Source organism: Bufo gargarizans, chromosome 2 (genome assembly GCF_014858855.1).
Source record: "Bufo gargarizans isolate SCDJY-AF-19 chromosome 2, ASM1485885v1, whole genome shotgun sequence".
In the NCBI taxonomy this organism is placed as follows: Eukaryota; Metazoa; Chordata; class Amphibia; order Anura; family Bufonidae; genus Bufo; species Bufo gargarizans.
In genome coordinates this window covers 279,521,043-279,546,740 of record NC_058081.1, presented here as the reverse complement: position 1 = coordinate 279,546,740, position 25,698 = coordinate 279,521,043, and the positions used below count along the sequence as shown (strand labels likewise).

Sequence of the window (25,698 nt, the reverse complement as noted above, 5' to 3'; positions counted from 1 at the left end):
TGCTGCTAACCTGGCAGACCTCCGCACATAACCTGAGCAGGGCATGACACTCTGGCATTCCTAACCTGGGACGTGCATTATAACATCTTGAGAGGGCCCTGTGATAGTACCCTGCGCACGCTGCAATTGGCGTCACGAACAAACTACAAACTATTATCTACCCATATCCTGACCCACTGCACAAGTTGCGTCAGCGTACCCGTATCCTGCTTATTGCACATCACTCACTCTGCACTTGATATTTGAATGAACTCTAAGGCTACCTGCACAGGGGTGCCGGTGAATGCACATAAGATCGGCACTAATTTCCATGCGGATTTGTGTGCAACAAAATCTGCCATGTCTAACCGAGGGCGGATTTGATATGCTTTGCCGCAGATCTCATCCTTCCATTGAAAAGGGTGAAATCCGCAGCTAAAATTGCAAACATAATTTACATGGTATTAAATTTAAAAACTGCACAACAGGTCAATTTCTGGAGGGAAAAAATCTGCAGTGTACATGAGATTAGTGTAATCTCATACACTTTGCTGGCACTCTACTGCACTGCGTTATTTTTCACCGTGGAAAAACCACACATATTCCACAACGTATGTAAGTTGCCTAGGGGTACAGCCACGCATAGGGGGGTGATTTAATAAGGCCAGAGTTTCACACACCAGTCTTAATAAAGAAGATTTTACCTAAGTATTAAGAGGCTTAAGCATCTTCTTTAGTCCATTCACCAGAACTGAAAACTACTCCAGCCAGATTACTGGTGTAATGTGCACTAGTTTTCTAGGTCTCTTGTCCACACCTATCCATTTTTTTTTTAAAAAAGAGTGTGTCAGAAAAAGCTAAAAAGTCACAAATTCTGTTGCAAAATTGCAATGGTGACAAAATGTGTGACTTTTCTATGCCAGATCACTGGCGTAGAGCTATAGTAAATGTATCCGGATGACATCTGGTCCTGATTTTGATCATGAGGATTTCAGTCATATGCACTGTGGATTTTCCAATGTGGAAAATCTGCAGCATGTACGCCATTTGTGGTTGTACCCTAAAACTGGCTAAGTGACTGCTTCATGCAGTTTTTTTATATTCCCCTTCCCATCACAAGGGACTGCTTCTCTAGACAAAATTGTCAACATGCACCTATTAATAACAATAATCTTTATTTTCATGGGAAATGACAAATAAATGTAGAAACAACATGGAATTAAGGAGTTCCTCAGATCTTTGAAAAAACATTTAAAGTGCAATTTCAGCATACAGATGTAGCAGGGTTAACACAGACTCTTAACTCAAATTTCTTAACTCATCGCGTTATCTTGAAACAAAAGCAATTGAAAAGCAATTGAAGGTGCTTGCTTATCGCATTTAGTTTAGATAGCACGTCTCATAAAACAGGTGTGTTAACTGTATCTGTATGTTACTGCTGCAGAATTATGCATGAAACTATTTTTAGTTTCTTCACATACCACTGTTTTTTCTGAGCTGTTTTTTCTGAGGCCAAAACTGCCTTTCTTCACTTCTCATACACACTTGCTGTAGCTAGATTCCTGTCAGCCAATCAGATTGGATTACTGAGAGACACACCTCCTCACTCTGAAGCCTAATGCAGGCATGCAGTGTGAAGGACTGCCCCTGTGTCTTCTGTTTACACTAAAGAGAAGACAAAAAAAGCCATATCAATGGTCTTTTAAAGGGGTTATACAAGACTATAAAATGCTCCCCCATATGGCCGGGCCCCTCACAAGGAATATACTTACCTGGCTCCCCGCTCCCTGCGCCACTCCTAGTCCCCACACCACCACTGCTGGTTCTCCCCGTGAGCGGATTAAAACATCTGGTGTTGGGAGCAGCATTGGGAGCAGCCAATGACTGATGAGGGCAAGCATCCCTAGCATCACCCGCCATTGGCTGCTCCCCCTCGACATCTGATGTTTTTATCCATGCACAAAGAGAAGCAGCAGTGGCAATGCAGGGACCAAGAGAGGCACAGGGAGCTGGGAGACAGGAAAGTATATTTATTTTGAGGGGCCCGGCATATGGGGGAGTATTTTATAGTCTTGGATAACCCCTTTAACCCCTTAAGGACTCAGCCCTATTTCACCTTAAGGACTTTTTTGCAAATCTGACCAGTGTCACTTTAAGTGCTGATAACTTTAAAACGCTTTGACTTATCCAGGCCATTCTGAGATTGTTTTTTCGTCGCATATTTTAATTCATGACACTGGTAAAATGAAGTAAAAAAAAAATCATTTTTATTTATAAAAAAATACCAAAAATTTGTACAAAATTGCAAATTTCCAAGTTTCAATTTCTCTACTTCTATAATACATAGTAATACCTCCAAAATAGTTATTACTTTACATTTCCCATATGTCTACTTCATGTTTGGATCATTTTGGGAATGATATTTTATTTTTGGGGGATGTTACAAGGCTTAGAAGTTTAGAAGCAAATCTTGACATTTTTCAGAAATTTTCAAAAACCCAATTTTTAGGGACCAGTTCAGGTCTGAAGTCACTTTGCGAGGCTTACATAATAGAAACCACTAGTGTTGAGCGCGAATATTCGAATTGCGAATATTTTTTCTCGAATATCGCAACTTCGAGATTTCGCGAATATTTACAATATTGTTCTATATATTCGCGAAATCGAATATTTTTTTTTTTGTTTTTTTTATTGTTATATTTTTTTCTTTCCCACTTCCCTAAAGTTGTTCTTACCTGTCCTTTGGATTCCTGGCTTCCTAGCTGCTCCAGTCAGTGCCCGGTGTCGCTTCTGCCAAGTTCTGTGCTCATGGAGCGTCCCCATCACCATGGGTACGTCTCCATATACTAGAATGTACTGTCGGATTTGAGAATTACGTTGAAATCGCAATTCGATTAATTCAAGTTATAATAATCGAATTGCGATTTCAACTTAACACTGCTATATTCCATATTCGTTAATTCTAGCCTAATATGGAATATAGCAGTGCTAAGTTGAAATCGCAATCCGATTAATTCAAGTTATAATAATCGAATTGCAATTTTAACTTACTGCTATATTCCATATTCGTTAATTCTAGCCTAATATGGAATATAGCAGTGCTAACTTAGCTAAGTTGAAATCGCAATCCGATTAATTCAAGTTATAATAATCGAATTGCGATTTCAACTTTTTACGTATATTCTTAATATTGCTCTAACTTCGTCTTTTAGAATATTCGTAATATTCTAAAAGACGAAGTTAGAGCAATATTACGAATATTCTAAAAGACGAAGTTAGAGCAATATTGCGAATAATTACAAATATTCGATTTCGACGAATATAACACGAATATTCAATTGAATATTCGCGAAATATCGCGAAATCGAATATGGCACCTCCCGCTCATCACTAGAAACCACCCAAAAATGACCCCATTCTAGAAACTACACCCCTCAAGGTATTCAAAACAGATTTTACAAACGTTGTTAACCCTTTAGGTGTTCCACAAGAATTAATGGAAAATAGAGAAACATTTTCAAAATTTTACTTTTTTGGCAGATTTTCCATTTTAGTAATTTTTTTCCAGTTACAAAGCAAGGGTTAACAGCCAAACCAAACTCAATATTTATGGCCCTGATTCTGTAGTTTTCAGAAACACCCCATTATGTGGTCCTAAACCGATGTACGGGCACACGGCAGGGCGCAGAAGAACATGAATGCCATACCGTTTTTTGGAAGGTAGATTTTGCTGGACTGTTTTTTTTGACACCATGTCCCATTTCAAGCCCCCCTGATGCCCCCCTAGAGTAGAAACTCCCAAAAAGTGGCCCCATTTTAGAAACTACGGGATAGGGTGGCAGTATTGTTGGTACTAGTTTAGGGTACATATGATTTTTGGTTGCTCTATATTAGGCAAGGTAACAAGAAATAGCTGTTTTGGCACCGTTTTTATTTTTTGTTATTTTCAACATTCATCTGACAGGTTAGATCATGTAATATTTTTATAGACCAGGTTGTCACGGATGCGGCAATACTTAATACGTATACTTTTTTTTATTTATGTAAGTTTTACACAATGATTTCTTTTTTAAGCAAAACAAAACATGTTTTAGTGTTTCCATAGTCTGAGAGCCATAATTTTTTCAGTTTTTGGGCGATTACCTTGGGTAAGGTATGATTTTTGCGGGATGAGATTGCGGTTTTATTGGCACTATTTTGGTGTGTGTGTGACTTTTTGACTGCTTGCTATTACACTTTTTGTGATGTAAGGTGACAAAAAATGGTTTATCTAGCACAGTTTTTATTTCAAATTATTTACGGTGTTCATCTGAGGGTTTAGGTCATGTGATATTTTTATAGAGCCCGTTGATATGGACGCGGTGATACCTAATATGTATACTTTTTTTAATTTATGTAAGTTTTACACAATAACAGCTTTTTTGAAACAAAAGTGTCTCCATATTCTGAGAACCATAGTTTTTTCAGTTTTTGGGCGATTATCTTAAGTAGGGTCTTATTTTTTGCGGGATGAGATGACGGTTTGGGGTGCATATGACTTTTTGATCGCTTGCTATTACACTTTTTGTGATGTAAGGTGACAAAAAAATTGTTTATTTAGCACAGTTTTTATTTTTTATTTTTTACGGTGTTCATCTGAGGGTTTAAGTCATGTGATATGTCTATAGAATCGGTCGATACGGATGCGGCGATACCAAATATGTATACTTCCCCGCCCTATTTTTTACAATATTTTTTTAACTTTATTTGGGGAAAATGCCATTTTTGTTTATTTTTACTTGAAACTTTTAATTTATTTTTTTCAAATTTTTTTTGTACCACTTTGGGACATGAATTTTTGGGGGTCTAATCCTTTACCATGCATTCCAATACTTCTGTATTGGAATGCATTGGCTGTATGAGTAATACAGCATCTCACAGGCTCGTCACCGGAAGGCAGCGCAATGCCTTCCTTAGACATCGCGCTGCCTTCCATGCCATCGGGTCCCCCCCACAGCCGCATGGGGACCCGATGGCACTGCTGCTGCCGCCCGCCGCATGAGGTAAAAGCCGCAAACCGCAGGTCTGAATTGACCTGCGGTTTGCGGCGATCGCCTATAGGGGGGGTGGGGGGTCACGGGACCCCCCTGGCGTTGTGACAGGATGCCCGCTAAATGATTTCAGTGGGCATCCTGTCACAATTAACCCCCGCCACGCCGCAATGTAAATTTAAACTTAGGACGTACCGGTACGCCCTGTGTCCTTAAGGACTCGGAAAACAGGGCGTACCGGTACGCCCTATGTATTTAAGGGGTTAAGGGTCCAGTGGAAAGGGACAGGGGACATTAATGAAAGCTGTTATTATAAGGTATTTATGGATCTTTTGACAATCATTGACAGACTAACTCAGGTATACATGCCTAACTTTAATAAACTAGCAAATAAAAAAAACTTCAATCATCTGGCTGACCTTTACTCTTTGGGGTGGAATTCTAGGGCAGTTTATACAGTGGCAGCATGTTCTGCAGTGCTTTACAATTTGGACAAATTTCTCTTTCTTTCACCACCTCATTCCTGGCATACGTATACACCAAACTTTTGTGCAAAAAATTATTGTAATGCCAAACATTCAAAACCAAAACTAAACTAACCTCTGTTCATAAGAGCCTATGATCTAAGACCAGTTTCATACAAGTGTATTATTATGTGCGTGTATTGTAGATGAGTGTTCCTGCCTGACTACGGGTCTACTAGCCTGAACTCACAGCATCATAGATCCTTTTGATGCTGTAAGAGGAGTAACAATAATTAAAGTGTAATTGCCATTCTATTTTTATTTGTAATGTGTAGGGGCAGTGATGTTAACCAGTTTTGTAATATTCTTAAATTACTGAAATCATACATCTCTATTAGAAAAATAGCTCTAAAGTGGCCCATTTTGAGCCTTAGCAATGCTCCTCTGTCTTCTGTTTACATAACTGTGGAGACTTGCTAACACTGACAGAAGACAGAGGCATGTTGGAGTGTTTCTAAGGCTCAAAATTGCCACTTTAGAGTTATTTGTCTAGTAGAAATGTACGATTTCAGTAATTCAAGTATATTACAAAAATGGTCAGCATCACTGCCCCTATACAATACAAAAATAAAAAAAGAACAGCAGTAACACTTTAACTGCACCATAGTACACATCTAAAACCTTACAACTTTTTTCAGTACCTATTTATTCATAGATTGGAAACTCTTGTGAGCAGGGCCCTCACTCCATTTGAGTTATTTATCTTTTCACTCTAATGTCTGATTTTGATTGCATGGCTGTGTTTACACTGCCACTCAAGTGATCTGTCAGGCTTTCTTTTGGACTTTCCAAAATGTTGATGACAAAAATAGCACAGTCTGAAGCCCTATTTGTGCCCATCACAAATACTAGAACCCTATTGACGTCAGTAGTCTATTGATGTCAGTGGGGTTCAGCAGTATCTATTTCAAAGTGGATATGGCATGACTATCATTGCATTCATTGTAAACGGAAGTTATGATGCTCCACACTGTGAACTAATGCTAATATGACTTCCGAGCTTTACCTACTTTATCATGTATCAGATTGTCTGAGGAAGCCAGCAGTCCACTGATGAAACGCTTTTATTGTTTTATCTCCTTTTTTTAAATAGATCTTCTTAAAGTAGAGGCATCATCCTGCAATGTGTTTTTTCCTTTTGTACTTCTTATTCATTTTGATAAATATATCCTACAACGCTGTTGATACATCTTTCTTTATATCTTTATTAGGCCTCATGCACACGACCGTGCTGTTTTTTGCGGTCCAAAAACCGCGGACCAGCAAAAACCGAAAGCCGCCTGTGTGCCATCCGCAATTTGCGGAACGGAACGGACGGCCCATAGTAGACATGTCTATTCTTGTCCGCAAAATGGACAAGAATAGGACATGCTATATTTGTTTTGTGGGGCCTCGGATTGGAGCAACGGATGCGGACTGCACACGGAGTGCTGTCCGCATCTTTTGCGGCCCCATTGAAGTGAATGGGTCCGCATCTGAGTCGCAAATACTGCGGCTCGGTCGTGTGCATTAGGCCTAGGGCAGGATTCAAATATGGAGTTTTTGATGCAGTTTTGAAAGCCAAAGCCAGGACTGGAGTCAAATGAAGATGAACATATTAGGCCGTGTTCAATTTCCCTTCAGAATCCAGTGTTTTTTACTGGATGAAAAAGTGCTCCAACGCACATGTGAACTCACCCTTAGATCTAAGGGGGGTTCATATCACCTTTTGTGCCTCTGTTTGACATATACATTTTTAAAAAAAAGGATACAAAATGGCAGCAGACCATGTCCTTGTATCCTGCAGAGTCCGGTAAAAAAAAGTATAATTTTTTTTTTACAATGGTTAAAAAAAGTATACTTTTTTTACAATGGTAAAAAAAAAAAGATCCGTTTTTATTTTTACAACGGAGATTTGAGGGATGCACATCCAGGGCACGAAGCTCCCATTCCACCACATCCCAAATATGCTCTATTGGATTGAGATCTGGTGACTGTGGGGGCCATTTTAGTACAGTGAACTCATTGTTATGTTCAAGAAACCAATTTGAAATTATTCGAGCTTTGTGACATGGTGCATTATCCTGCTGGAAGTAGCCATCAGAGGATGGGTACATGGTGGTCATGAAGGGATGGACATGGTCAGAAACAATGCTCAGGCAGCCTGTCGCATTTAAACGATGGCCAATTGGCACTAAGGGGCCTAAAGTGTGCCCAGAAAACATCCCCCACACCATTACACCACCACCACCAGTCTGCACAGTGGTAACAAGGCATGATGGATACATGTTCTCATTCTGTTTACGCCAAATTTGGACTCTACCATTTGAATGTCTCAACAGAAATCGAGACTCATCTGACCAGGCAACATTTTTCCAGTCTTCAACAGTCCAATTTAGGTGAGCTCGTGCAAATTGTAGCCTCTTTTTCCTATTTGTAGTGGAGATGAGTGGTACCCAGTGTACCTTCTGCTGTTGTAGCCCACCTTTCTTTCCCATTCAGTTTGGAGTTCAGGAGATTGTCTTGACCAGGACCACAACCCTACATGCATTGAAGCAACTGCCATGTGATTGGTTGACTAGATAATCGCATTAATGAGAAATAGAACAGGTGTTCCTAATAATTCTTTAGGTCAGTGTATTTAATAGTAACATAGTAACATAGTACATAAGGCCTAAAAAAGACATTTGTCCATCCAGTTCGGCCTGTCATCCTGCAAGTTGATCCAGAGGAAGGCAAAAAAAACCTGTGAGGTAGAAGCCAATTTTCCCCACTTTAGGGGAATAAAAATTCCTTCCCGACTCCAATCAGGCAATCAGAATAAATCCCTGGATCAACGATCTCTCTCTAGTAGCTATATCCTGTAATATTATTACGCTCCAGAAATACGTCCAGGCCCCTCTTGAATTCCTTTATTGTACTCACCATCACCACCTCCTCAGGCAGAGAGTTCCATAGTCTCACTGCTCTTACAGTAAAGAATCCTCTTCTATGTTTGTGTACAAACCTTCTTTCCTCCAGACGCAGAGGATGTCCCCTCGTCACAGTCACAGTCCTGGGAATGAATAGATGATGGGAGTGATCTCTGTACTGACCCCTGATATATTTATACATATTAACTAGATCTCCTCTCAGTCGTCTTTTTTCTAAAGTGAATAACCCTAATTTTGATAATCTTTCAGGGTACTGTAGTTGCCCCATTCCAGTTATTACTTTAGTTGCCCTCCTCTGGACCCTCTCCAGCTCTGCTATGTCTGCCTTCTTTACAGGAGCCCAGAACTGTACACAGTACTCCATGTGTGGTCTGACTAGCGATTTGTAAAGTGGTAGGACTATGTTCTCATCACGGGCATCTATGCCCCTTTTGATGCAACCCATTATCCTATTGGCCTTGGCAGCAGCTGCCTGACACTGTTTTTTGCAGCTTATTTTGCTTTTTATTAAAATTCCTAGATCTTTTTCCATGTCAGTGTTACTGAGTGTTTTACCATTTAATAAGTACGGGTGACTTGCATTATTCCTTCCCATGTGCATAACTTTACATTTGTCAGTGTTAAACCTCATCTGCCACTTATCTGCCCAAGCCTCCAATCTATCCAGATCGCTCTGTAGTAGTATACTGTCCTCATCAGTGTAAATTACTTTACACAGTTTAGTGTCATCTGCGAAAATTGATATGTTACTATGCAAGCCTTCTACAAGATCATTAATAAATATATTGAAGAGAATAGGGCCCAATACTGACCCCTGAGGTACCCCACTAGTGACAGTGACCCAATCTGAGTATTTACCATTAATAACCACCCTCTGTTTTCTATCATTGAGCCAGTTACTTACCCACTTACAGACGTTTTCTCCCAGTCCGAGCATTCTCATTTTATATACTAACCTTTTATGTGGTACAGTGTCAAATGCTTTGGAGAAGTCCAGATACACGACATCCATTGATTCGCGGCTGTCAAGTCTAGAACTTACCTCCTCATAGAAACTGATTAAATTTGTTTGACATGACCGATCCCTCACAAAGCCATGCTGATATGGCGTTATTTGCTTATTTCCGTTAAGATGCTCTAACATAGCATCTCTCAGAAAACCTTCAAACAGTTTACCCACAACAGATGTTAAACTTACCGGCCTATAGTTTCCAGGCTCTGTTTTTGGACCCTTTTTGAATATTGGCACAACATTTGCCATGCGCCAGTCCTGTGGGACATTCCCTGTCAGTATAGAATCTGCAAATATCAGAAATAAGGGTCTGGCTATGACATTACTTAATTCCCTTTAGGATACGGGGGTGTATGCCACCCGGTCCTGGCGATTTGTCTATTTTAATCTTTTTAAGTCGCTGTTGTACTTCTTCCTGGGTCAGACAGGACACTTTTAATGGGGAATTTAATGTATATGTTTTTTGTATACGTTAAACAGATTGGAAAAACGTGATGTGAACCCGGCCTTAGGATGAGAGAATCGATTCTACCAGTTTAGGATTTGTTCCCAATTTTAAAAAAAGTTTTTATTCACACAAAGCCGAATCTTTTGAGAGAGAGTGAGTAAGAGAGTCCAGTATACTAATCTGTGTTTATCATCAATATGTATGCACTGTCTAAGGCAGTGTTTCCCAACCAGTGTGCCTCCAGCTGTTGCAAAACTACAACTCCCAGCATGCCTGGACAGCCTTTGGCTGTGCGGGCATGCTGGGAGTTGTAGTTTTGTAACAGCTGGAGGCACACTGGTTGGGAAACACTGGTCTAAGGGGTACTCTTTCTCATTATAGAGAACACCTAGTATGTGAAGTACGTGTGCACAGTATTGTAGGTTAGGCGATGTCCCACTAGATTCAAATTAGATTTCATAAACCTGGCTGAGGCAAACAGATGTTAGACATGATAATTTCTATATACTTCCCCCAGAAATCAAGAGTAGCATTGTCTAGCCTACAATAGTCATCAGATGTATCACCTAGTCTCCATAATAGAAATTATGGTCAGGGCTAGGACAACGTCGGCGCACGCAGAGACACCTGCCCTGAACATAGTGGCTGAATTGTGCCGGGAGCCACGGCGCGGGTACACCAGTGAGAAAAAGGGGGCATACCTGAAGGGAGTTTAGAGAAAAAGGGCGGGAGGGAGGGGCGTGAGGCTCGGGCGCCTGGCTGAGCGGCAGGTAGGGGAATAAATAGCCAGACGCCCCTCCCACAAATGCAGGCTGTTAACAGCCTTATTATTTATGGTCAGGGCTAGGACAACGTCGGCGCACGCAGAGACACCTGTCCTGAACATAGTGGCTGAATTGTGCCGGGAGCCACGGCGCGGGTACACCAGTGAGAAAAAGGGGGCAAAAAACATCAGTTAGGTACAACACTTTTGCAAACTACAAAGCCAGTGATCGAAAGGCACGAGATATCTCTATTCGAGGATTGTGTATATACCTAGTGAAGCAGGAGGGCCGCCACCGACCCATGGACCGGATGACACGAGCTGGCACCTGATGCCGAGAAGCAGCGGAGACTGCCCCTAGCGACATGAGTGGCCCGAATTTACCTTGGGGTCCTAGCCTAGACCCTGGGCGAGGGCACGGATGAAAGATATAAACTGAGGGTGCTGAGAAGCTTGCCTGCGTGTGGCAGGAGCGGGCTATCTGGTGATGAACCTTGGATGAGGGCTAGCAGTTGATGCAGCACCTGAACTGGGCACCAATCGTTCAGCGTGGGATAGAATTTACCTCAGAAGGGGGTCCCGTCTGAATGGTTTTGGTGGAAGGTAGCAGGGGAGTGTAATGGCCCTGGCCCCATAACAGATGCTGCTTCAGAGGATGGTTATGGCGATTTGAACCCACCAGAACCTCACCGGGCCGGAGGAATCCACAAAAGGTGAGATACATGGCCGCTTTCAAAATCAGGTTAGTGAAGGGCCCAAAAAGGATTACCATCCCATGACGAAAAAAAAAAGATCCCTGAACAATTTACCGGACACAGGTTGCCTATGGCTCACGGACCCCTTCCCCTCCTTTTGAATACCCCGAAGGGTGGCTTTAGAAAACGAAGACAGAACCTGGGCGATCCGGGAACGCTGACAACCTGGGCGAAGCGGGAACGCTGACCGCCTGGGCGATCCGGGAACGCTGACCACCTGGGCGATCCAGGGACGCTGACCACCTGGGCGATCCAGGGACGCTGACCACCTGGGCGATCCAGGGACGCTGACAACCTGGGCGATCCAGGGACACTGACAACCTGGGCGATCCAGGGACACTGACAACCTGGGCGATCCAGGGACACTGACAACCTGGCCGATCCAGGGACACTGACAACCTGGGCGATCCAGGGACGCTGACAACCTGGACGAACCAGAGACACTGACATTTAAACGAAGACAGAACCTGGGCGATCCAGGGACGCTGACAACCTGGGCGATCCAGAGACACTGACATTTAAACGAAGACAGAACCTGGGCGATCCAGGGACGCTGACCACCTGGGCGATCCAGGGACGCTGACCACCTGGGCGATCCAGGGACGCTGACCACCTGGGCGATCCAGGGACGCTGACAACCTGGGCGATCCAGGGACGCTGACAACCTGGGCGATCCAGGGACACTGACAACCTGGGCGATCCAGGGACACTGACAACCTGGGCGATCCAGGGACACTGACAACCTGGGCGATCCAGGGACACTGACAACCTAGGCGATCCAGGGACACTGACATTTAAACGAAGACAGAACCTGGGCGATCCAGGGATGCTAACCACCTGGGCAACCCAGGGATGCTAACCACCTGGGCAACCCAGGGACGCTGACCACCCGGGCGATCCAGGGACCCTGACAACCTGGGCGATCCAGGGACCCTGACAACCTGGGCGATCCAGGGACCCTGACAACCTGGGCGATCCAGGGACCCTGACAACCCGGGCGAACCAGGGACGCTGACAACGTGGGCGATCCAGGGACACTGACCACCTGGGCGATCCAGGGACCCTGACCACCTGGGCGATCCAGGGACCCTGACAACCTGGGCGATCCAGGGACCCTGAGAACCTGGGCGATCCAGGGACCCTGACAACCTGGGCGATCCAGGGACCTTGACAACCTGGGCGATCCAGGGACACTGACAACCTGGGCGATCCAGGGACACTGACAACCTGGGCGATCCAGGGACACTGACAACCTGGGCGATCCAGGGACACTGACAACCTGGGCGATCCAGGGACACTGACAACCTGGGCGATCCAGGGACACTGACAACCTGGGCGATCCAGGGACACTGACATTTAAACGAAGACAGAACCTGGGCGATCCAGGGATGCTAACCACCTGGGCAACCCAGGGACGCTGACCACCTGGGCGATCCAGGGACCCTGACAACCTGGGCGATCCAGGGACGCTGACAACCTGGGCGAACCAGGGACCCTGACAACCTGGGCGATCCAGGGACCCTGACAACCTGGGCGATCCAGGGACCCTGACAACCTGGGCGATCCAGGGACCCTGACAACCTGGGCGACCCAGGGACGCTGACCACCTGGGCAATCCAGAGAAGCTGACAACCTGGGCGATCCATGGACGCTGACCACCTGGGCGATCCAGAGAAGCTGACAACCTGGGCGATCCATGGACGCTGACAACCTGGGCGATCCAGGGAACCTGACAACCCGGGCGAACCAGGGACCCCGACAACCTGGGTGATCCAGGAACATTGACAACCTGGGCGATCCGGGAGGCACTGAGATCCCGGGGGGGCCAGGGCACCCCGGCCATACGTAAAGACCAGGAGACAGAAGCAGATTTGAACCAGAAAACGATAAACCACTGATTTCTGAGACCGTAAAGTGAAAACACGTAAATCGCTAATTCTGGTATTGTGATGCAAGGCAGATAAACTTAAAATTAAACGTACAGAGCCCCAACTAATTTGGCAGGGGACCCAAAACTGCGCCCCCCCCCCTGACAGCGGGAGGGCAACCTGCATCCCAAAACCAGAATTAATGATATGCCAAGATAGCATGGTTATAAGTGAAATCAACCTACGACACCCTTTTTTTAACACAATAGGCTCTCATGCCGAGCCGGCATGTGACCGGCAGTTCCCTGACTAGAACGCCGCTCCCCCAACCCCGCCGCCCGCACTCGTGCGAGCGTAACATGCTGGGGGGAGCGGCAATCAAGCGTGCACCAGCCGGGGGCAGGGAACCAGGTTGGGTGCGAGACGCAGCTAGCACGGAGCCAGCTGAGCCTCGATCACCCGGCAGGCTGGCGTGCTGCGATCCGGATGTCGGCGGAGCGTGAGGCCAATAAAGGTGAGTAAAATGCCCATCGGACCAACAACCTACCTGGTAGGACGCGAATGGATTTGGAAGCACGGCTCCAAAACCCCAAATGCTAAAGTTGGAGCTAATGAAAGGAAAATGACCCTGAGTAAAACCGAAGTTTGCCGCCCTGCCTTGCTAATCAACTATAAACTGACTTACCAGAGAGCGCCTCGGAATTGCCTGGCCGAAAACGTAGAGAACGTACAACTAAAAGCCAATCTAAAGGGAAGAACAACACAACGTCAGAATTAAAAGAATATATACGAACCCCCTGAAGAACCGGGAGACACAGACAACCTGGGCGAACCAGGGACGAAGAAAACCTGGGCGATCCAGGGATAGAGACAACCTGGGCGATCCAGGGACAGAGACAACCTGGGCGATCCAGGGACAGAGACAACCTGGGCGATCCAGGGACAGAGACAACCTGGGCGATCCAGGGACAGAGACAACCTGGGCGATCCAGGGACATTGACAACCTGGGCGATCCAGGGACATTGACAACCTGGGCGATCCAGGGACATTGACAACCTGGGCGATCCAGGGACATTGACAACCTGGGCGATCCAGGGACATTGACAACCTGGGCGATCCAGGGACATTGACAACCTGGGCGATCCAGGGACATTGACAACCTGGCCGATCCAGGGACATTGACAACCTGGGCGATCCAGGGACATTGACAACCTGGGCGATCCAGGGACATTGACAACCTGGGCGATCCAGGGACATTGACAACCTGGGCGATCCAGGGACATTGACAACCTGGGCGATCCAGGGACATTGACAACCTGGGCGATCCAGGGACATTGACAACCTGGGCGATCCAGGGACATTGACAACCTGGGCGATCCAGGGACATTGACAACCTGGGCGATCCAGGGACATTGACACCCTGGGCGATCCAGGGACATTGACACCCTGGGCGATCCAGGGACATTGACACCCTGGGCGATCCAGGGACATTGACACCCTGGGCGATCCAGGGACATTGACACCCTGGGCGATCCAGGGACATTGACACCCTGGGCGATCCAGGGACATGGACAACCGAGACAGACGCACAATGGAACTGAAACAAAACCGCTGACTTGAAACAGTAAAGTGAAAACTTCCCCTCAACTAGACCGCAAATTCTGGCATTATGATGCTGTAGGGTTTGAAAACTGTTAAGTATGCAAGTATTATTATATGTATTTATATATTTATATATATATTTTTTTTTTATTTAAACTCCCCCTCTCTTCTTTTTTTTTTTTAAAATAGCCAGCCTGCATCGCTGCTCTGAAAACGGGCACACGCATGGTGTGTTAAACCCGCCGGTAACCTGCTGGAGGGGTTTAGGGAGCATGAATGAAGCAATGCCCCCCCCTGAACGCAGGAGTACCCCTGCACCATAACACCGGAATTTGACAACCCTTGCTGTGCTGGAAGCACTGCTTCAACAATCTCAAATATAGCCTCGGCCTGACTCTACCACTGGCCCTTTAAATCCTTCATGACCCTTATCCGATAACTCTGAAGGATTTAAATGCAGCCTTATGGAAAAAAATACAGATGACATACGGTGATACCACGGCATACTCATCACCGCTACATCTAGCTGGGTTAGGCACTCTCCAGAACCATCTACCTCCCCTGTACTCCCATCATATGCTTTCTCCCCTGGTAATCTGGTGGGGTAGCAGAGTGGCCCCCCTCCGGACCTGACTCCTGGACACCGATGAGACGGAAGAGCACAAGCTAGGACACCGCTCCCCGACCCAGCCGCCTGTAACTGCGTGGGCGAAACGTACTGGGGGAGAGCGGCATCCCGACCGCACCACCCCCGGAGCCAGATACCAGGCCGGACGTGGAGTAAAGCTGGAGCGGGGACGCTGTACCCCGATTACCTGACAGGCTGGCCGCGAAGCTGACGTCGGCGGCACGTGACCACGGTAACCCGGAAGTGACGACACTGAAGGAGGGAGCGTGAAGCCGCAGTGATGCGTGAGGCTCGGGCGCCTGGCTGAGCGGCAGGTAGGGGAATAAATAGCCAGACGCCCCTCCCACAAATGCAGGCTGTTAACAGCCTTATTATTAGTACCCACTCAGAGGGTGGAAAGTCAATTTGGATATCTTTCCCAGTAACCCAGAGGGGCATCTTCTGGCCTATAATACTGTGTACACGTATTCCGCATACTAAGTGCTCTCCATAATCTATCAGCTAAAAATAATTTTCAGCTTTCTCTTAATAATATGTTTTTCAATAGACGCTGAAATACAATATTTTATCGTACCTTCCACAGAACTTTTTATCAGGATCCAGGATGGTAAATTTATAATTTAGCAAAAGTAATAACCCTTATTAAAATGCCTTTGATGGACCTCCGATTGCTATTGTATAATTTTATAGGTAGTTAGGATAAGCGGGAGCAGTACAGAGCCAAAATACAAGTTCGGAATTCAAAATTCAAACTGATGCAAAAAAACTTTTGCAGTGTTGCTGTTACTTCACACCCAATGGCAAGTTAATAAAACAAAAGTCACCTTGGTGGCAGTTGTGCCTCAGAAAGTTCAAATACAGGCTTTAGGCGGCCTGTTCCCCTGACACTCAGGTCTCTGCTCTCCAGCCTAACACACACCCCAGATCCCAGCATACAGACCTCCTGAGCTCCACTGTCAGACGGAGGTAATACTCTCCATCTGGCAGTGCTGGCGGGTGGGGAGTAGTCACCCACCTAGCACTTTGACTACTCCCAGTAAGAGCCGTCTCGGATCAGCTATTGCAGTCATGCTAAGTACCAAGGTGTCAAACAGCAACTGCTGCTGACACATGAAACCTATCATCCACGATGATTCCTTGTACCTTATTACAATATCTATATATATATATATATATATATATATATATATAGTGAAATGGTACTCTTTATTGCCTTGATAATGAGATGACTGCAGAAAAGTGATCTGTACAAACCAAGACTAAGATTTTATTTTTCTTCTAATATAGATTAGTGACATGAAAAGCTAAAAATACCATCACCACTATGTCACAGAGAGAGCTGTATCAAAATTTTAGATGCCTAGAGAATCCTACTGATCCCTAGAACAATTGTTCTGGATCTGAGTTTTTTTTTTTCTCTGATTTAAGTCCTCTTCCGTTATTTCACAAAACATATCCGTATGGTTTCCGTATGCGATCCATTTTTTGCGGATTGGAAATGGAAACAGTAACTTATTAATGAATAAACACATGAGCAATATGGGCTGGGAATAGCATTTCTACAGTATGGATGTGCAAAATACGGGTGAAATACGGATGACATACAGATGTGTTCCATGTGCGTTCCATACTTTTTGCGGACCCATTGACTTGAATGGGGCCTCGGACCGTGATTTGCGAACAATAATAGGACATGCACATCTTTTTTGCTGAACGTAAATACGGAAACGGAATGCACCTTCCGTTGTTTTTGCGGACCCATTGAAGTTAATGGTTCTGCATATGGTCCGCAAAAAAACGGAAGCGGAAAGAAAATACGTTTACGTGCATGAGCCCTAACAATCAGGGATTGATTTGCAATTGCATCTTTTTTTATCCCAATTCCAATTCTAAAAACATTAAATAAAAAGTAAATTTGAGCTAAAGTGAGTTTTTGTGAAAGAGAACTGAAATAAAGCGAAAGACTAAAAAACAAGGGGAAAAATCTGTTCTTCTGAGTACACAGTATACTCAGATTTATAATGAATGACTTGCCATTTGAACAATCATGCAACATTATTATTACAGCTCCTGAATATTTTAGTTTTGCTTTATTACAGAATTTCTGTTTTGCACAAAACTGTGATTGGCAATCATATTACAGCAGTAGAACAGCAGAAGCCAAAACAAGATAAATGATTGCGCCAGCATCATAATCATTACTGATGCCCCCCAGCAACTGCCCCTTACTGCATTAGAAAATCTAAAAGCTATTCTGATATTTCAAAGGCACTTAGAATAAAATTCACAAGTGGCAGCAGATTTATTTCAGTTAACATTAAGGACAGCATTTAACTACCAAATCATTTTGGCTTTGTTGTTTATAAAGACCTTAGCAGGTAATGAGCTGCAAAATAATGAGGGATAAAACTTAGCGCCAGGAATCTTGGATATTTAGCAGCTTTGAGCACATTTTCAAACTGTGACTACATGCAGGAGTGATTCTCCAAACTTCAGCTCTCCAGTGGTGCAAAAGTACAACTCCTATCCTACCTTGATATTCACAATTGTAGTTTCATAACAAAATGCATTAAAGAAATATTATACTTCACATCCCCTGTGCTCAACTGACAGCCCATTGTGTGTATGTTCCCTCCTTCCTGTGGCCTGCCCCATTATCTCTTTTCATGGCACTCAGAGATTACAAAGTTAATTGTATCAAGTGCAATTCCCCTCTTGTTCTTTGTTGTGCCAGGAATGACGCATGACACAAACACTGACCACTTGTGCCAAGGTTTAAATCACATGGAAAAGGTGTCTGCAGCTCAATATTGCTTGACTGAATATGGTTTGAATTGGAGTCTGTAGAAGGAAGCCTTTTAAAAGTTTTCTAATTAGTTTTTAGTTTGTACTGTAAATGTAGAAATTCTTTCTCTACATGATTTATGGGAGCAGCTACAGTACAGTGCCTGAGCTGGTGCTCTCCTTTATTACCAGAAGTTTAGGAATTTGGTTTACAGACACCACATGGACCATAGGAATCTGTAGTCTAGTGATGACCGATTTCTATGGGACAGTGTTCGAGGGATGCTCTGTGATCTGTGCAGAGGTCACTGTGCAGATACATACAGGAGGTTATTGCTGTCCTTTGCCTGTTGCCCATGGTGGATCCTGTGTTGTCTCTAGCTTTAAGAAGAGGTATTACCTTTACTTGTAATCCTACTTATGATAATAATGAGTTTACTGCTAAGAGGTGATCTCTACAGAGTAATGTATCAACCTTTTATGATGCTCAGTGGTCAGTGTGAAAACTGCAAGATTTCTGGACTTTTTTATAGTCCAAGAAAAAGGCCTCATGCTTACTAACGTATTTTCTTTCCGTGTCCGTTCCTTTTATTTTTTCGGACCATATACGGAACCATTCATTTCAATAGGTCCGCAAAAAGAACGGAAGTTACTCAGTGTGCATTCTGTTTCCGTATTTCCGTGTTTAAGTTCCGCAAAAAAAATAGAACATGTCCTATTAATGTCCACATACAGACAAGGATAGGACTGTTCTATCAGGGGCCAGCTGTTCCTTTCTGTACAGAATGCACACGGACATCATCCATATTTTTTGCGGATCCATTTTTGCGGACCGCAAAATACATACGGTTGTGTGCAGGAGGCATGAGTTCACATACTTGTTGTTAACTCCAGCAGCCTGTACATGCAGGACTTTTTGTCTGGCTGAAAGCTGGTATTTAAAACATCCGGGAAAGGGCGGGCAGCCAATAGCAGGACATGATGGGAAGAAGTCTTCCTAAGATCCCGCGTAACGCTAGGAAAGCTCATTCCCGTCACGGTCTTTTATTGGCTATACCCTCAAACCCCTCACCCCCCCCCCCCCCCGCCGGCGGATGTTCTGATCCATGCGAAGGGGAGATGCAGCAGCAGCTGTGCAGGCATCAGAAGCGATGCGGGTGCTGGGGAACGAGGTACGGTATCTCACAAAAGTGAGTACACCCCTCACATGTTCGTAAATGTTTTATTATATATTTTTCTGGGACAACACAGAAGATATGACACTATGATACAATGTACAGTAGTCAGAGTACAGCTTGTATAACTGTGTACATTTGGTGAGCCCTCAAAATAAGGCCGAATGCAGCGGTCCGTGGAACCACGGGCTGGATTCCTGCTGAGAGCAGGAGCGCACGGCGTCATTGGTTGCTATGATGCCGTGCGCTCCCTGCTGCCGCCGCAATACAGTCATACACTGGTATGATCTCAGCAGGAATCCAGCCCGTCAAACACGGCCGTGTGCATTCGGCCTAACTCAACACACAGCCATTAATATCTAAACTGCTGGGAACAAAAGTGAGTACACCCCTAAGTGAAAATTGCCAAATTGTGTCTAATTAGCCATTTTCCCTCCCTGGTGTCATATGACTCATTAGTGTTACAAGGTCTCAGGTGTGAATGGGGAGCAGGTGTGTTTAATGTGTTGTTATCTCTCTCACACTCTTTCAATACTGGTCCCCGGAAGTTCAGCATGGCTCCTCATGGCAAAGACCTCTCTGAGGATCTGAAAAAAATAATTGTTCCTCTACATAATGATGGCCTAGGCTACAAGAAGATTGGCAACACCCTGAAACTGAGCTGCAGCACGGTGGCCAGGACTATATAGCTGTTTAACAAGACAGGTTCCTCTTAGAACAGGCCTTACAATGGCCGACCAAAGAATTTGAGTGCACGTGCTGAGCGTCATATCCAGAGGGTGTCTTTTCAAAATAGACTTATGAGTGCTGCCAGCATTGCTGCAGAGGTTAAAGGAAGTAAGGGATCAGCCCTGTCAGTGCTCAGACCATAGGCCGCTCACTGCACCAAATTGTTCTGCACGGCTGTCATTCCAGAAGGAAGCCTCTTCTAAAGATGATGCAAAAGAAAGCCTGTAAACAGTTTGCTTAAGACAAGGAGACTAAGGACATGGATTACTGGAACCATGTCCTGTGGTCTGCTAAGACCAAGATTAACTTATTTGGTTCAGATGGTGTCAAGCATGTGTGGCAGCAACCAGGTGAGGAGACAAGTTTGTCTTGCCTACAGTCAAGCATGGAGGTGGGAGTCTCATGGTTTGGGGCTGCATGAGTGCTGCTGGCTGTGGGGAGCTACAGGTCATTAAGGGAGCCATGATTGCCAACATGTACAGTGACATACTGAAACAGAGCATGATCAGCTCCCTTTGCAAACTGGGCCGCAGGGCAGTATTCCCATATGATAACGACCTCAAACATACCTCCAAGACGACCACTACCTTGCTAAAGAAACTGAGGGTAAAGGTGCTGGACAAATCTGCATGTCCCAAGACCTAAACCCTATTGAGCAGGCTCGGACTGGCCCACCGGGGAGCCAGGGAAATCCTTCAGTGGGCCCCCGAACCAGCAAGTGAGCTTCCTTGCTTAGAAGCTGTCTGCGATAAGCTCCTTCCCCTGTACACAGTAGGATACATGCTGCCTGCGATTCATCCTAAATAAGAAGGAGGGCTCCACACCAGCACTGATTCATGGGAACTGACAAGTTTTGCGTAATCAGCACTCCTGGTTAGAGTAAGGCAGTTTCCACAAAAAAATTAGGCATTTTGCCGAAATTTTATGTAAATTAAATCATATGGAAACAGCCTTAGTCTGACCAGGAGTGCTGATTGGACTAAAACCTGTCAGCCAATAGCACTGACAGGATCTCCTCCAATGAGGCAGCTCTGCTAGAAGGACTGCTGCCTGTGTGATCAGTCTGGAGCCCTGCTGCTGCGAGGGGAAGGAGCCTGACTCAGGACCTGGGGACAAAACTAACAACACAGAGGGCTATGAGGTGAGGAAGGAATCTACATGTATTGTAATTGGTTTAAAAAAGTGCCTGCATGTATGACAGTGTGTGTATGTAAGAGTGCTGCATGCATGACAGTGTGTGTATGTAAGAGTGCCTGCATGTATGACAGTGTGTGTATGAAATGGTGCCTACATGTATGACAGTGTGTGTATGTAAGAGTGGTGCATGCGTGACAGTGTGTGTATGAAAGGGTGCCTGCATATATGACAGTGTGTGCATGTAAGAGTGCCTGCATGTATGACAGTGTGTGTATGAAAGGGAGCCTGCATGTATGACAGTGTGTGTATGAAAGGGAGCCTGCATGTATGACAGTGTGTGTATGAAATGGTGCCTACATGTATGACAGTGTGTGTATGAAAGGGAGCCTGCATGTATGACAGTGTGTGTATAAAATGGTACCTAAATGTATAACAGTGTGTGTATGTAAGAGTACCTGCATGTATCACAGTATGTGTATGTAAGAGAACCTGCATGTATGACAGTGTGGGTATGTACGAGTGCCTGCATGTATGACATTGTGTGTATGAAAGGGAGCCTGCATGTATGACAGTGTGTGTATGAAATGGTGCCTACATGTATGACAGTGTGTGTATGTAAGAGTACCTGCATGTATCACAGTGTGTGTATGTAAGAGTACCTGCATGTATGACAGTGTGGGTATGTAAGAGTGCCTGCATGTATGACAGTGTGTGTATGAAAGGGAGCCTGCATGTATGACAGTGTGTGTATAAAATGGTGCCTACATGTATGATAGTGTGTGTATGTAAGAGTACCTGCATGTATTACAGTGTGTGTATGTTAGAGTACCTGCATGTATGACAGTGTGGGTATGTAAGAGTACATGCATGTATGACAGTGTGTGTATGAAAGGGTGCCTGCATGTATGACAGTGTGTGTATGAAATGGTGCCTACATGTATGACAGTGTGTGTATGTAAGAGTACCTGCATGTATCACAGTGTGTGTATGTAAGAGTACCTGCACGTATGACAGAGTGGGTATGTAAGAGTACTTGCATGTATGACAGTGTGTATGAAAGGGTGCCTGCATGTATGACAGTGTGTGTATGAAATTGTGCCTACATGTATGACAGTGTGGGTATGTAAGAGTACATGCATGTATGACAGTGTGTGTATGTAAGAGTGCCTGCATGTATGACAGTATGTGTATGAAAGGGTGCCTGCATGTATGACAGTGTGTGCATGTAAGAGTACCTGCATGTGTGACAGTGTGTGTATGTAAGAGTGCTGCATGCATGACAGTGTGTGTATGAAAGGGTGCCTATATGTATGACAGTGTGTGTATGAAAGGGAGCCTGCATGTATGACAGTGTGTGTATGAAAGGGAGCCTGCATGTATGACAGTGTGTGTATGAAATGGTGCCTACATGTATGACAGTGTGTGTATGAAAGGGAGCCTGCATGTATGACAGTGTGTGTATAAAATGGTACCTAAATGTATGACAGTGTGTGTATGTAAGAGTACCTGCATGTATCACAGTATGTGTATGTAAGAGTACCTGCATGTATGACAGTGTGGGTATGTACGAGTGCCTGCATGTATGACATTGTGTGTATGAAAGGGAGCCTGCATGTATGACAGTGTGTGTATGAAATGGTGCCTACATGTATGACAGTGTGTGTATGTAAGAGTACCTGCATGTATGACAGTGTGTGTATGTAAGAGTACCTGCATGTATGACAGTGTGTGTATGAAATGGTGCCTACATGTATGACAGTGTGTGTATGTAAGAGTGGTGCATGCGTGACAGTGTGTGTATGAAAGGGTGCCTGCATATATGACAGTGTGTGCATGTAAGAGTGCCTGCATGTATGACAGTGTGTGTATGAAAGGGAGCCTGCATGTATGACAGTGTGTGTATGAAAGGGAGCCTGCATGTATGACAGTGTGTGTATGAAATGGTGCCTACATGTATGACAGTGTGTGTATGAAAGGGAGCCTGCATGTATGACAGTGTGTGTATAAAATGGTACCTAAATGTATGACAGTGTGTGTATGTAAGAGTACCTGCATGTATCACAGTATGTGTATGTAAGAGTACCTGCATGTATGACAGTGTGGGTATGTACGAGTGCCTGCATGTATGACATTGTGTGTATGAAAGGGAGCCTGCATGTATGACAGTGTGTGTATGAAATGGTGCCTACATGTATGACAGTGTGTGTATGTAAGAGTACCTGCATGTATCACAGTGTGTGTATGTAAGAGTACCTGCATGTATGACAGTGTGGGTATGTAAGAGTGCCTGCATGTATGACAGTGTGTGTATGAAAGGGAGCCTGCATGTATGACAGTGTGTGTATGAAATGGTGCCTACATGTATGACAGTGTGTGTATGTAAGAGTACCTGCATGTATCACAGTGTGTGTATGTAAGAGTACCTGCATGTATGACAGAGTGGGTATGTAAGAGTACTTGCATGTATGACAGTGTGTATGAAAGGGTGCCTGCATGTATGACAGTGTGTGTATGAAATTGTGCCTACATGTATGACAGTGTGGGTATGTAAGAGTACATGCATGTATGACAGTGTGTGTATGTAAGAGTGCCTGCATGTATGACAGTATGTCTATGAAAGGGTGCCTGCATGTATGACAGTGTGTGCATGTAAGAGTACCTGCATGTGTGACAGTGTGTGTATGTAAGAGTGCTGCATGCATGACAGTGTGTGTATGAAAGGGTGCCTGCATATATGACAGTGTGTGTATGTAAGAGTGCCTGCATGTATGACAGTGTGTGTATGAAAGGGTGCCTATATGTATGACAGTGTGTGTATGAAAGGGAGCCTGCATGTATGACAGTGTGTGCATGAAAGGGAGCCTGCATGTATGACAGTGTGTGTATGAAATGGTGCCTACATGTATGACAGTGTGTGTATGAAAGGGAGCCTGCATGTATGACAGTGTGTGTATAAAATGGTACCTAAATGTATGACAGTGTGTGTATGTAAGAGTACCTGCATGTATCACAGTGTGTGTATGTAAGAGTACCTGCATGTATGACAGTGTGGGTATGTAAGAGTGCCTGCATGTATGACAGTGTGTGTATGAAAGGGAGCCTGCATGTATGACAGTGTGTGTAAAAAATGGTGCCTACATGTATGACAGTGTGTGTATGTAAGAGTACCTGCATGTATTACAGTGTGTGTATGTAAGAGTACCTGCATGTATGACAGTGTGGGTATGTAAGAGTGGTGCATGCATGTATGACAGTGTGTGTATGAAAGGGTGCCTGCATGTATGACAGTGTGTGTATGAAATGGTGCCTACATGTATGACAGTGTGTGTATGTAAGAGTACCTGCATGTATCACAGTGTGTGTATGTAAGAGTACCTGCATGTATGACAGAGTGGGTATGTAAGAGTACTTGCATGTATGACAGTGTGTATGAAAGGGTGCCTGCATGTATGACAGTGTGTGTATGAAATTGTGCCTACATGTATGACAGTGTGGGTATGTAAGAGTACATGCATGTATGACAGTGTGTGTATGTAAGAGTGCCTGCATGTATGACAGTGTGTGTATGTAAGAGTACCTGCATGTAGGACAGTGTGTGTATGAAATAGGGCCTACACGTATGACAGTGTGGGTATGTCGGAGTGCCTGCATGTATGACAGTGTGTGTATGAAAGGGTGCCTGCATGTATGACAGTGTGTGCATGTAACAGTACCTGCATGTATGACAGTGTGTGTATGTAAGAGTACCTGCATGTATCACAGTGTGTGTATGTAAGAGTACCTGCATGTGTGACAGTGTGTGTATGTAAGAGTGCTGCATGCATGACAGTGTGTGTATGAAAGGGTGCCTGCATGTATGACAGTGTGTGTATGTAAGAGTGGTGCATGCATGACAGTGTGTGTATGAAAGGGTGCCTGCATATATGACAGTGTGTGTATGTAAGAGTGCTGCATGCATGACAGTGTGTGTATGAAAGGGTGCCTATATGTATGACAGTGTGTGTATGTAAGAGTACCTGCATGTATGACAGTGTGGGTATGTAAGAGTACATGCATGTATGACAGTGTGTGTATGAAAGGGTGTCTGCATGTATGACAGTGTGTGTATGAAATGGTGCCTGCATGTATGACAGTGTGTGTATGTAAGAGTGCCTGCATGTATGACAGTGTGTGTATGAAATGGTGCCTGCATATATGACAGTGTGGGTATGTAAGAGTACATGCATGTATGACAGTGTGTGTATGAAAGGGTGTCTGCATGTATGACAGTGTGTGTATGAAATGGTGCCTGCATGTATGACAGTGTGTGTATGTAAGAGTGCTGCATGCATGACAGTGTGTGTATGAAAGG

The 25,698-nt window shown here is 44.6% G+C and overlaps 1 protein-coding gene across 1 annotated transcript in view; it reads left to right on the top strand.

Moving 5' to 3' along the window:
* Positions 1-21,293: 21,293 nt before the first annotated feature.
* LOC122925677 overlaps positions 21,294-25,698 on the top strand; it is a 63,403-nt gene continuing 58,998 nt past the window's right edge. The window contains exon 1 of the mRNA XM_044277024.1: positions 21,294-21,351. The gene's annotated coding sequence lies outside the window, so the exon portion shown is untranslated. The remainder of the gene's footprint in view (positions 21,352-25,698) is intronic.